Genomic DNA, 13,185 nt, shown 5'->3' with positions numbered 1-13,185 from the left:
CTGTGCTTTGCAAGAATATAGAAATCCTGTCAAAAGAACAGCCAGGGCAAATGATCATAACTCTTTTAAAGTCGTGAACTTATATTCATAGAAACTAAACATCTAGCCTGCATGTTTACTTGATTTCTGAGGTGAGTACAGTCTCATGTTTTGTAAGACTATGCCCTTTCTTTAAAGCTGTGTCCTTTCTTCATGTCAGGATGAGAACTCATTTCTTCATTCTCTTCTCCATCCTGAAGCCTGGACCACCTAGGAGTCCTGGACAGAATATATACCATCAAATGCACAATCCCTGCAGTGTGAACACAGCTCGTATGTGATCTGTTGCCTTGATCCCATTCTGAAATGCCATTACCTTACTATGGTTACCACTTTGGAATTGTATAAACATTCACATGAAGTGCAAATTTGTCTTCCAGAAGCTAAGATATAGTTTTAGAAGAGTTCTGTCTGGTTTCTTCATCCATTACTCCACCTTTTCCCCTGTATCTCACTAGATTGTAAGGTTTTTGTCACCTAGCATATTTGCTGGCAACTGCATTTAACTATAATAGATTAAAAAAAAAAAAAAACCAAGAATAAATAATGATGCTAACACATAAACTTACTTCCAGATAGGGATTATAAGACTTCTCTTATTTGACACAAGCAAATACACCAAAAATACACCCCCCCTCTTCCACCATGGAGATGGTCTATATGCAGATAATTGGGTCTTCTGCTCTGTCCTGATCCCTAAATACTGGGTTAAAATGATGAAGGGCTGAAAAGAGCTGTATAAGCCACAGCAATGGCTGGGGGTGGTGTTCTGGTATGGTGAACGAGACTCCCTACATAAGTAAAAGGCATAGATGAGAAGATAGTAGCAGGATCAAGTTACACCATGTAACATGGCAGATTCAACCAAGGTCGAAGGCATGCCTATGAGCCTGCTGTAGGTTTGACAAATGGCTTGGCTTTTTTGCTGCAGAGTATGATGAAACACCCCTGGACTAAAGGGGTGCAAAGGCATTTCTCAGACAGGTTTGTGCTGCACTTCTCAGAGAAAAAACACAGAATATCCACAACAGTAGCTAAATTCTGTGTCCACTTATGTGATTGTAACTGATTGAAGAATTTACACTGGATTTACAGCCCTTAAGACCTTACAGGCAAGTCTCTATCGTCTTATAAATCTACCTGTGGCATGAGGACTGTAAGTCCCCAAATAGCATGTCTACAGCGTGCTTGTGTTGCCTCCCAAAGTAATTATTCTGCAGGGATGAGAAAGAACAGATTCCCTGCAATGGGAGAGGATAGGGCCTTGGCTGGCACAGATGAATCAGCACTGCAAAAGAGATGATTTGTATTTATTACAAGGTTTGCACAGACTCTTGTCTCCCCGGAACAAGAAAGAGACTGAGAAAGAAAGTCTTTACTTTCTGTTCTAGTTTGTCCTTAATGGAGAAGATCTATCATTCTTTGCTCATACTGAAATTCAAGTCAGCTTTCTGCTGTACTGTTAAGTACTGAAGATAATGGTAACAAACGATCATCACTGAATTTTTTTTATTCTTGAAAATGGAGGGGCAACTTACGTGTCTGTTATTGACCATTGTAGCCTTTCAGGTTTCAGGAAAAACAAAATAAAGCTGTTATCACCAAGAACAATGATCCTAAACCCAACAGAAAGTTTTATTACTTTAGCAGCTTCAAGTTCACATTAACTATGTTATGGTTAAAATTTTAAAGTATCTAGAATTTTGAGCAATTAACTTACCTGTAATAACAAGCCTTTAAAAGCCTTTCAACTTTAAACATAAATGTATAAAAATATAAAACTTCCTGTTTTACCAAGCTAGGGAGTCCACACCAGGCCTTATATGCTTTCGGAGAAAAATTTTGGTTTAAAGCCACATATTCCAGGCTCCAGATCAGAAGTTATATTAAAGTATGCCAAGGTCTTGCCCTCAGTTTTATTTCCTTTATGCAGTGTTCCAAGCGGTATCTCAGAAAGCACGAGGTGGAGAGACCATTAAAAAAATCATTTGTTCATGACAAGCAGGAAATGAAACAGCCTCTCTCTTGACATAAGTCAAGTCATTTAGTCTACCTCCTGACACAACTACATCCAAGGTGGGCCTACAGCGAGTCAAGTGAAAAGGGATAAAGGGAAATACTGGCTGTCGCTGGAACTCAAGAGAAGTGTTAGCCTGTATTAGATTTTATTTTGCGATTCTTTTTTTTTTTATTTGAAAAAACTATTATTAGTCTTATTTGCAAAGATTCTTGCTTTTAAAACCAAGAATTAAACTAGAGTTTTGTAAAATATTGTGTCACAAGAAAGATAAACAAACAATTCTTTCACCTATAAATTCTTTCTATAGCTAAAACACAGCCTGGAAAACGACCACTGCACAGAATTCCTCCTTTGCTTACTGCCAACTAGACACCAGTGTTGAGGATGAAAGAAAATAACTTTTAAAAGTTAGTAGCCATTCTAATAACTGCAATAGCAAAGACTAAAGTTGAAAAATGTATGAACAGCTTCAGTGGTTCTGATAGAATTGCAGACTTTTCAGCAAATTAACACTTAGCTTGTTGATCTCAACACTTATGTTACTATGCTGTGTGATTATACGGAGTGGTCCAAATGGGAATTCAACAATGCCCTTATGGACAGTCTGAAGTCTCCTTGCTCTCAGCCCTCCCCATTCCATTTGCTATCCTTCACGCTTTGAGTGTCAGGAGGTAATATCAGCATACACTAGCCCTATCTCACCTCTGGTCATAGAAATTTTCCTTTCTAAGCCTAGGAATTTGCTTCTACACTCCAAAATGCAGGCAAGTGAGATTCTGCCTGACACAGGCTGGAGCAATGTGTTGAGATTACCAGAATATTAAATCTAGACCTGCATGTTTTGCTGTATCACTAAGCAGAGCTAGCAGTACCTCAACCTGGGTGACCATTTGGAACTGATGGGAGTTTTGTTGTTCGATTTAATGAAGACGGGATTTCAACCCTGACCCAACATGTTCCCCCAGGCTATAACAGTCCCTGAGTGAAAGGGTTCAACCTTATCCCTGTCAGTCAGCAGAATATTGTAGTGCCAACTGTAACACTGTATTGAGATAGTAAGGACCAACTTAATTCCAGTTACTTCTAGATCTGTCTGTGACCATCCATACCAGGATTACGTCAAAAAGCCAGGGCATTCTTAAGTTGAAATAAAAGGTCAAAGTCAAAAACAAGCATGCACCTTAAATATATAATTCTACTAGACACCATCAACTGATTTACCACCTTGCTATAATCAAAACTAAGAGATCCTACTCCCAACTCTTCTTCCTCCCTTACAGGAGGAATGGGATAGAGGAGCTGTGAGGAGGAGGAAGTGGAGGATGAGACCTTCATCCTTCAGCAGAGCAAACAATCTGATCAAGTCAGCTGCCCAGGCAACTGCAGCCCTAGAAATCACATTGCTGAAGGTTTTATCTTAGGGAAAGCTCTAAGGAAATTGTCTTTCAACATGCCCTTCTATAGTCCAAGCTATTTTATCCTCCTATTTGTTTAAGGCTATAAATATATATATACACATGTATATATACATATACATATATACACATATACATCCCTTGGTAAATAGTTTCCTTTACACCACTTTCCATGAAAACTTTATTGGAGTCATCATGACCTTAGAGATAACTTTACCAAAATCTTTGATACCAAAACAGCTCAGACTCATAAATGGTTTATCAAAATATGGTGATTGTCACTAACCAACAAAGATTTCCTCAGCTATTCTAAACACCACCTAGTCCAGCACATTACTTCATCACCTAGCTGCCTTGCCCTATTATTCTTCTAAAACACAAATGGATTGCTCCCTACCAAAGACAAATAATTTCTAGTTTTATCTGTTAAGCTAAAGACTCTGCCAGCTAGACTTCTGGATGATCGGTTCCTTTTTTCTTACCCCATTGTTGATTACTAAGAAATTCACAGATTCAGTAAGAGACTTCCTGTGAACATCAGTTTGTTGCAAATGAGAATTATAAAGAGGTTTTGTTGAACCATGTCTGCTGGTCCAGGAAGAGAAAGAAACCATATCTTCCTTCCCCTTTAACGTACTTCAGGTTAGTATCAAATTTCACCAATGCGCAGGAAAGAAACGACAACAGTTTTTTGAGGGAGGAGACACAAAAGTAGGTAATTAAAAGAATTAAGTGAAATAGTTTGACAGAAATAATCAGAGAGAGTTTGGAAAGTATTAGGAAACTAAACTGAAAATCAGATAGAGATGCCTTGGTTTCTCATTTTAAATATCTGAATACTTCAAAAGAGATTGGTTTTGATGCCCTTATTAATTTCAATTTTATTGTCATAGCCATTTGCTCAAACATATGAATTGTTCAAATAACAAGGGTCATGTGAATACAGACAACTGGAAAATGATCTTTTATCATCTTTAAAGGACTGATGAGAGTGTGGGGTTTTCTTAGAAAAGCTCAAATGTGGAAATAACATTATTAAAGGTATCGATCACTGGAAAAATGGTGAAAAGTGCATTCTAGTTTCAGCTATGTGTTCTATAAATACTCAACTTCATCATACACCAATTTTTCAACTATTGTAAATTACTACAGATCCTTTTAAACCATTTTATGCCCCCTAAGGATCTGCCCCAAAAATGTATCTGAGAGCTAATGCAATTCTAATACATGGACTGTCATCAGCAGAAATACTTATGGAAAATATTTTGTCATGACAATTTATTGAGTTTTTCTTTTATCCTGAGAAAGACAACGTACAATTTAAAGTCTTCAAATGAAACAGCTACTATCATTTAAATTAATCTAACAAACAGAAATAAAGTGTTATTTGCAAGTACCAGTGAATGAACAAAATTGAAGGAATATCTAGTAATTAGTTTTGTGAATTAAAAGAATGTGTTGTTTGTATTTGAAGGAGAAGCAGAAAATTGCAAACATTGATTTCAGAATAGAAGCTATTACCGTTATTGTCTGGAGAATGCCCATCAGAGAACAATAAATTTCACTCACAGTGATCTCTTGGTACTCATGCCAAAAAAACAAATCAGAAAATAAACTTTTCTATAGCTACATTTTCTCCAGTTTTGAGGCTTCCTATATGTTTGCTGCATTCTGTAAAAAAACAAACAAACAAACAAACAAAAACCCCAAAACAACCAAACCACCAAACCTGTGGTAAATAACTTCAAAACACCCACAATTAAATGTATATACTGCTGAAAGTCTACAGACTACAAAAATTGGTCTGTAAAACTGTTGAAGTATTCTGTGGAAGGTAATCAATCATTAGGTTGATTAGTTTTCCCTTTACAATCATTATCTTCATGTAAAGAAATTGGGAACTTAATGAGCTCTTTAAGCCAGACTTTTGTCCCCAGGTTCTCTTAATTTCTGTTAACTTCAATAAAGCCACATGACCATGGGGGTTGGCCTGCGTATACTTGATTATCTGTTTAGAGCTGCATGATGTTAGCAAAAGTAAAAATCATCACATTTTTACTAGTCAGAGAATTGAGGGCTGAGATATTCTGGATAATGGAATAAATCTGAAACAGAAATAGTGCCTCTGGGTCTGAGCTGCTCTGGTCTAGAATAGTCATGTCCGTAAAAGGCTGTGACCAGTTAGTAAGTTGTCCCAGACCAGAAAATATTGGAAGTATACATTAGATACATGTTACCTGGTCATTCACACCCAGAAACTCATAGAACCATAGAATAATTTAGGTTGGAAAAGACCTCTGGAGCTGAACCCATCTCTCAAAACCAACTTCAAAGTTAGATCAGGCTGCTCAGGGCTTTGTCCAGTGAAGTTCTGAACATATTCAAGGGTAAAGGTTTCATAGTCTCTCTAGGCAACCTGGTTCAGTGTTTGATCGAATTCACTGTGGAAACTGCTTTTCTGAAATTTAGTCAGAATTTCTGTTGCTGCAGCTTGTGACTACTGCCTCTTATCCTTTCTCTCTCCCTTTCCAGAAAGTCTGTCCTCTCTAAAACTGTTATGTACTTGAAGACAGCAATTAGATTCCCTCTCAGGCTGTTCTTCAGGTTGCGCAAACCTCACTCTTTTGGTCTCTTCTCGCCTTATGCACGCCAGCCCCTATAGTCACCATGGTCAATCCTCTCTAGTTTCTGTAAGCCTTTCTTGCACCAGGGAGCTCCAAACTGTGCACAGTTCTCCAGGTGTGCTTTCACAAGAACTCAGGAGAGGTGAATAATTGTTTTTCTCAGCCCACTGGCTACACTTCTAATACAGCTCAGAATGTGGTTAACCTTTGTAGCCACAGGGACACACTGCTGACTCTCATTCAATTTACTGTATACCAGGACCCTCAAGTCCCTGTATAGCTGCTTTCCAGGCACTTGACTCCACAGCCCATACAACTGCATGGGGTTATTCCATCACAGGTGTAGGATTTCATATTTGTCTTTATAGAACTTAATGAGATTCCCATCATCCCCTTTCTTCAGTCTGGTTCCAGCTGCCTGGAAACCATACTATGCAGCGTAACAACTGCTTGCTCTGATTTTCTGTCATCTGCAAGCTCACCAAGGGGATGTCCTAGCACAAATAACAACACCAGGACACACAACTATTTGTGACGCTCCTGGCGATAATCTGGCTATACCATGTAGCTAGGCTGAAGTCCTGCTAGCCTTGAGCTCATGTCTTCCTGGAGCTATCACACATGTTATTTCACTCATGGAAGGCTTTATCTATGAACCAAAGGTTCCAGCCAGAGACTGTGGGGAATTTTATACCCACATTGTACATTGTAATCTGCATTGTACCAGAATAAAAAAATTAAACTTTCACATATTTAATTTGATTTTTCCTCAATTTTTTACGTTGAAAGTTTTTTGTGTGCATTTACCATAAAAACTATTTTATGTCAATACAGTCAATTGACTATATTCCGAGATCTGTGTTATTAAAAGTTATCAATATTAAAGGATGCTCCCGTAAGATGCAGCAAATATCGCAAGACAAAAATCTTCACATATAAAATTATGAGAAATGAAACCTTCCACCTACTACACTCACTCAAACAATTGCCTGCGGAAGCAAGTACCCTTAAAACATCGTCCAATCAGCAGATTTCCAGAGTTCATCGTAGGATCATTGTATAGCCCAGGTTGGAAAGGACCTCAAAGTCCAACCTTTTTTGGGAAAGGGAGCCTAGATGAGATTACCTAGCACCCTGTCCAGTCACATCTTGAGTTCACAGTCTCACCTCTGCTAACCCTTGAAAATTAAACTAAACCAAAACAAAACTAGCCTTTCAAATTCAGGAGCAGGTGTCAGTTTCCATGCAAGTTCACAAACAAGGATGTGATTCATCCATTATCAGACTGTGGCCTGGAGTCCCTGAAGGATTTAGCTGCTATGCAGCATAGAAATGCTAAGGCTTCTCACATTTCCTATGTTTAACATATTCTTACATTTCCAGCATTGAAACTCCACAGACACCAAAGTAAGAGTTCATAATCTTTTTAAAGAAATCCTTGAGGATTCCCAGACAAAAGGGGAACACTTCATCTGGCAGCTTTACCAGACAAAGGGTTAATGTGGTCTCTTAGCAGCCTCTTAATGTTGTCTCTCTTGAGCTTTCTGTTGCGGGTGTTCTTAGGTGCATGTGAAATGCAGAAAAGTGAAGTATAGGAAATTAATTTTGATAGATGGTTAGCATGTAGTTTTAAGTTATAATTTTAAAGGAAAAATATTAATGGAAAAATTGTCAGCTTTCTGCTTTCAACTTCTAAAAGGAGTTTCATAATCATCCTGTTTCCATTTCACATCCACAGATGATAAGTATAATGTTTTAATTTTAACCTGGGCAGACAACTTGCAGAAATATGATTTGATTGAACTCTGTTGTGACTGAAGATTTCTTTTGAAGATCCAGCACCTTACTGAGAATATTGAACTCAAGTGAATAAATAAAACACGAACATCAATAAGGATGAGGAAACTCAAAGTTAAATAAAATAAGATGTTATAAGACAACCACAGGATATTGAAATGTGTAACACAGACTTTATAATGAAATAAAGAAAGGAATATAATTAATTTATAACCACAGAAGGTGTAGGTCATTGCAGGAGGCAGGAGAAAAATTAGTTGCTTGTTTTAAAAAAGTTTTGTGGCCATGACCACAGATAGGATAAAATACTGCTGTGCTACAACTCTGTCATCCTGATTTGTGTGACAGGAGGATCTGCTGTAATGTTTTGTAATGTTCACAATGCATATTCTATAGAATTATATTTGACTGTACATCAAGAGGCCAACTGAGATATAACATTATTTGTTAGACCACACAGTGTACTTGGAAAAAATGGACTTTCAGGTCCATTAAATCATCTTCAGGCTTTCTTAGAAAATCATGTCCCACCATACTTGCATATAGAAATGCAAGGGATTCAGCCATTTTGGCTATGCCTCTGGATTATGATAAAGTCATATTTTGGTTAGGACTGCTGCCCCTGACCATGTGCAGCACAGGGTTCACTTTCCTTCTTGTCTCATTTGCTTTGCGATATGCAACTTGTGAGTTTCTGTTGTGCTCTACAGGATAAATCTGTGCAAGTGACACAAATTTTTGCAGCTGGATCTACACTTGTTGCTGCTGCTGTCTTACAAGCACTCCAGAAATCACTTCTGTTTCATTTTCCAGTGTACAAATTGTTATTTACAGTGTACCAACAACAACCATAAAATATGAACATAATCAGAAATGATTAAGAGCCTTCCACACACCCATGGATTATGAGCCTGATCCCTTTGGATGACCAACAAAAGCTGTTTTCTGTGCTTCACAGAAGATGAGTATTTACATGGAGAAACAACTAGATTACTGGCCACACTTGGCTAACAACTTTTTTCTTTTGGTAATCCAGTTTATTCTGAAATATGGAACAATGGCCACCACTGATATTTTATCATTGTAATCATGACTGACGACTTTTTAAAAAAAAAAAAAAAAAAACAAAACACATGAAATATCTAGTCAGTCCTATAAATGCAAAAACGTTCATGGCTGCCTGTCCCATTCTTGCAATGAACTATACTTGATGGGGCTGTCATTTTGATCTAAGATGTCTGAGATCTTATTTTGGAATTACTTTTGGTAAAACTGCCACTACCAAACCAAAAAGATTTAGTAGATACAAAGGCTGCAATCAAAACAAAAAATAATCACCTGCAAGCGATGCATCACAGCACACTTACATTATAAGCACCGTTAGCAGAGGAGAGTGGATTTAGGACAGTAGCATAGCTGCTAGATAGGATTTCTGAGCATAACAGATGTTCTGAGAGAAAAAAATTATTGAATTTGAGTGCACTTCTAATTGTCCATATAAAATATTTTAACACCTTATCATAATACAGCCACAAATAATAACTGAAATGTCAAGTTTCATCTGCATACAAGAACCATACTCATCTATGAGCTATGGAGATCTTTTGGCTGCATTTCACACAGTACCTGTTTCAATGTACGTAAAGTTTCTGAAAATTGCCTTAAGACAGTTGACCAAACTTCTGGAATTGTTTTGACAGAAAAGTGTTGCCAAAACAGCTCTTCATGATGACATGTAAGGGATATGTCAGAAACTGGAAGCATGTCTGAATTGCGTAACACAGCTCTTGGTTAAGATTCACAGCTCAGGGGTAAACCTTTGTAGGCTGACTGAAGTGCTGGCAACCCTTAATGTGCTCTTAACTTAAACCAAGGACCAGGCAAGGCTGCAGTGAAATAAGAGAGATGAAGGAGGATTTTCATGTCACTCACTTTAGCACCAAAGTCAATTTTCCAAGATGGGATTCTCCACTCCCTCTAATATGTAACAGAGAATGACATGAGCCTCCAGAGGGAATTTAGAAATCCAAAGCAATGCAGTCACTGTACCCCGAACACAGAACTTCCTGTGGAGGCACCCACCTCGAATTTAATAATACAGGAAGTCTAAGCATCCAAATTGTGTCTATGAATGCTCTCAAAACTCCTTTCTTTTCCATTTCTGTTGAGAGTTGGAAAGGACAAGCAATGCTCAAATATTGCTGGGAGGAGTGGGGAGGACGTTCATAAAGCAAGCCGAATTTTTTTCCAGCTTCCTCACTTTTAGATTTTTTTTCCCCTTAATTCCTAATTTTTTTTATCCATACTCATCCCTGATGAAAAAAAAAAAAACTGGGTCTGTAGATTTTTACACAAGTGTAAAACCCCTGGGCAAGCAGAAGTGAACCTGATGTTGTTAACTTCAGGTAGTATTAAAATAGACTTTACAAAAGGCATTGCAGAGGCTTTTTACTTTCCCAATTTTATTGCAAACAAGTCCTAACAACTCTCTTGAGAGCAAAAGCTGTCTAATACTGATCTTTTTAGTCAATTCATCCAGTAACAACAAATGAACATTATCTTGACATTCCGTGCATTCTTCTAGTTATTTTCAGTTGTTGCTATTGTAACCTGCTTTAAGGCATCGTGCTGAACACAGATTCAATTTCTAAGGCACCTGAAGGTACTGTCAGTGTTAAGGAAGCATGCCAAAGTTGTCATCAAGTAGACTACTGCAAAAGATGATACAAAGCTGAGCTGCAAGTCAAAAATTAAACATCTTCCAAAATGTTTGACAGAAAGTAATGCAGCTGTAAGGACTTACCCAGAGTAAAATCTCCTGTAGCAGTGTTGTGGTTTAACCCAGCAGGGAGCTAAAGACCACACAGCCGTTCACTCACTGCTCCCCTGAAGGGATGGGGGAGAGAATCAAAAAAAGGAAGGTAAAACTCATGGCTTGAGATAAAGAAAATTTAATAGAACAGAAAATAAAGGGAAAATAATAATGATAAAAGAATATACAAAACAAGTGATGTACAAGGCAATTACTCACCACCTGCTGATCGATGCCCAGTGAGTTCCTGATCAGTGGACCCCTGGCCAGCTTTTCCCCTAGTTTATATGCTGAGCATGATATCATATGGTGTGGAATATCCCTTTGGTCAGTTGGGGTCAGCTGTCCTGGCTGTGCTCCCTCCCAACTTCTTGTGCACCCCTAGCCTACTCGCTGGTGGGGTGGTGTGAGAAGCAGAAAAGGCCTTGACTCTGTGTAAGAACTGCTCAGCAATAATGAAAACATCAGTGGGTTATCAATACTATTCTCATCCTAAATCCAAAACACAGCAATATACCAGCTGCTAGAAAGAAAATTAACCAGCTGAAACCAGGACAAGCAGTCACAGTGAACATAGAGGACAGGAGAGAACATTCTGATTGTGTTCAGAACCTAGATTTTTTTTTTTATACAGTACATTGATTCCCTCCTGGAAAATATTTTCCTTTCCATTTCATGAAGGCTGCTACTGAAGGCAGTGACAAACCTGTGGGCCATTTGAAGTGTGGTTTTGCTTTAAAAAGATTCATTTAAATATATACATCCCATGCCCCGGGGATATCAGTGTTTCCCTCCGTAATGTTTGCTATTTAAGAAAAAAGGTGTGATATTTAATTAAATTTGTACTGAAAATATTAAACTCTTACTGATGCAGTTATCAAGTTTTCATGAATTACCAAAACCCTAAACAAACAACACTGAAGCATTTCAATTCGATTTGATGCTAATGCAGATCTCCAATAGTAATTTTTTACATTCTTAGGCTTGCATGGATTTAGTATCAATGATAAAAACATTAAGGTACATTGTATGCATATGCTTTCTTCATCTTGTCAAGGTTTATATGATGAGGACTCGACAAGGTATCAGTACAAAGATCTGGTACCCTCACTTCCATCAGTGTTTTTATTAAGGAATCTGAGAGGCAGAAGGAAGACAAAGGGGTTTCCATGAGTCCTTGAACGGTATACAGAATTCCTGACTGTGAGGAACTTCTATTTTCTTTCATTAAAAAGGTCATTTGGCCGACAATTTGGAAAAGGGTTGTTCTATGGTGTTGATTGTCAAGTAGTTATATTTTTAAAATCATTAAACATCTATAGTCTCTAGAAATAAATAATTACATCAGCCAAGGCCATTGTAATTGTTTTTTCTTAATGCAAGTCCAATAACCTGATAATTACTATCTGAGTCACATGAGAGTATTACCTCTTCTTCCAGGAAACAACATGATTAAAGTTAGGCTACTCAGTTTCTAATAGTAAATAATCATTAATGAAGAAGAAAAAAGAAAAGGAAAAAAAAGTTGTAGTTTTTTATTTATTATTTCTGAATTATTATCTAATTTTTTATTTATTATCTCTGAAGTAACAATAAAAATTGTTGCTTCAGAGATAATCTTTGCCTGTTTGTTACTGGAGTGCTTTTTACAGTCATTACCATTTTCATATTAGGTTTTCCTTACCTTGGGCACCATCCTCTAAATAACTCCAAAGTGTATTATTCCTCAGATCAAAAGTGGATTCTTTCACAGCTGACTGATCAGGTTTTGTTGCTTTGTTTTTCTTTGAGCTTTTGATGTCGGTCTGCATCTGCGATATGAAGTGTGGCAGGGAGATGTAAGACATCGAGGTAGTGCAACAGTGTGATGGAGCAATGTAACCAAACTATACCTGGGAGCGTTCTTTTCATATGTCCAGACAAAGCATTGCAGTGGAGTGTCAACAAGCAGCTCACAGGATCTGTAGTTCAGCCTGAGCTACTGCATTAAACAGAACTTAAAAGAAATATGAGACATTTTTTTCTTATTTAGTGTCCCCAATGGACTGACTTTTTCTCATCTTGGAGTCACTCATAGTTTTCCTAGAAGCAAGTGTATATTGATGTTGGGAATACCTGACAGACTGAAACTCAAGCTGCTTCCTAACTTGCATCTGTTTACAGTCAGCTGAAGTATGATGGGAAAGCCAAAATCAAAAGTGGATAAACTTTGAAATTGGCTTTTTGCAGTTTTGCAGTTTACCTGAGCAGAAAAATAGGTCTAACTGTTGGTATCATTCATGCTTTTATAGAAGAGTAGCCTATGAATCACTGAAGTTTTGTTGAACATCTGTTTTGAGAATGTCTTGAAAGTTTTCACTCAGGGTACAAACACTGAAAAGAGAAAGTCAACCAAAACAATTAATTGACTTCTAGGAATAGAGCTAGAGAAATTATTTTAGTTTTACCATACAAAAAAAAAATTCTTCTATTAAAGTC

The sequence above is a fragment of the Nipponia nippon genome, unplaced genomic scaffold (genome assembly GCF_047370975.1).
Source record: "Nipponia nippon isolate SJK-2023a ecotype South Korea unplaced genomic scaffold, ASM4737097v1 scaffold_4, whole genome shotgun sequence".
NCBI lineage: Eukaryota > Metazoa > Chordata > Aves > Pelecaniformes > Threskiornithidae > Nipponia > Nipponia nippon.
This window is presented reverse-complemented; position numbering follows the sequence as displayed.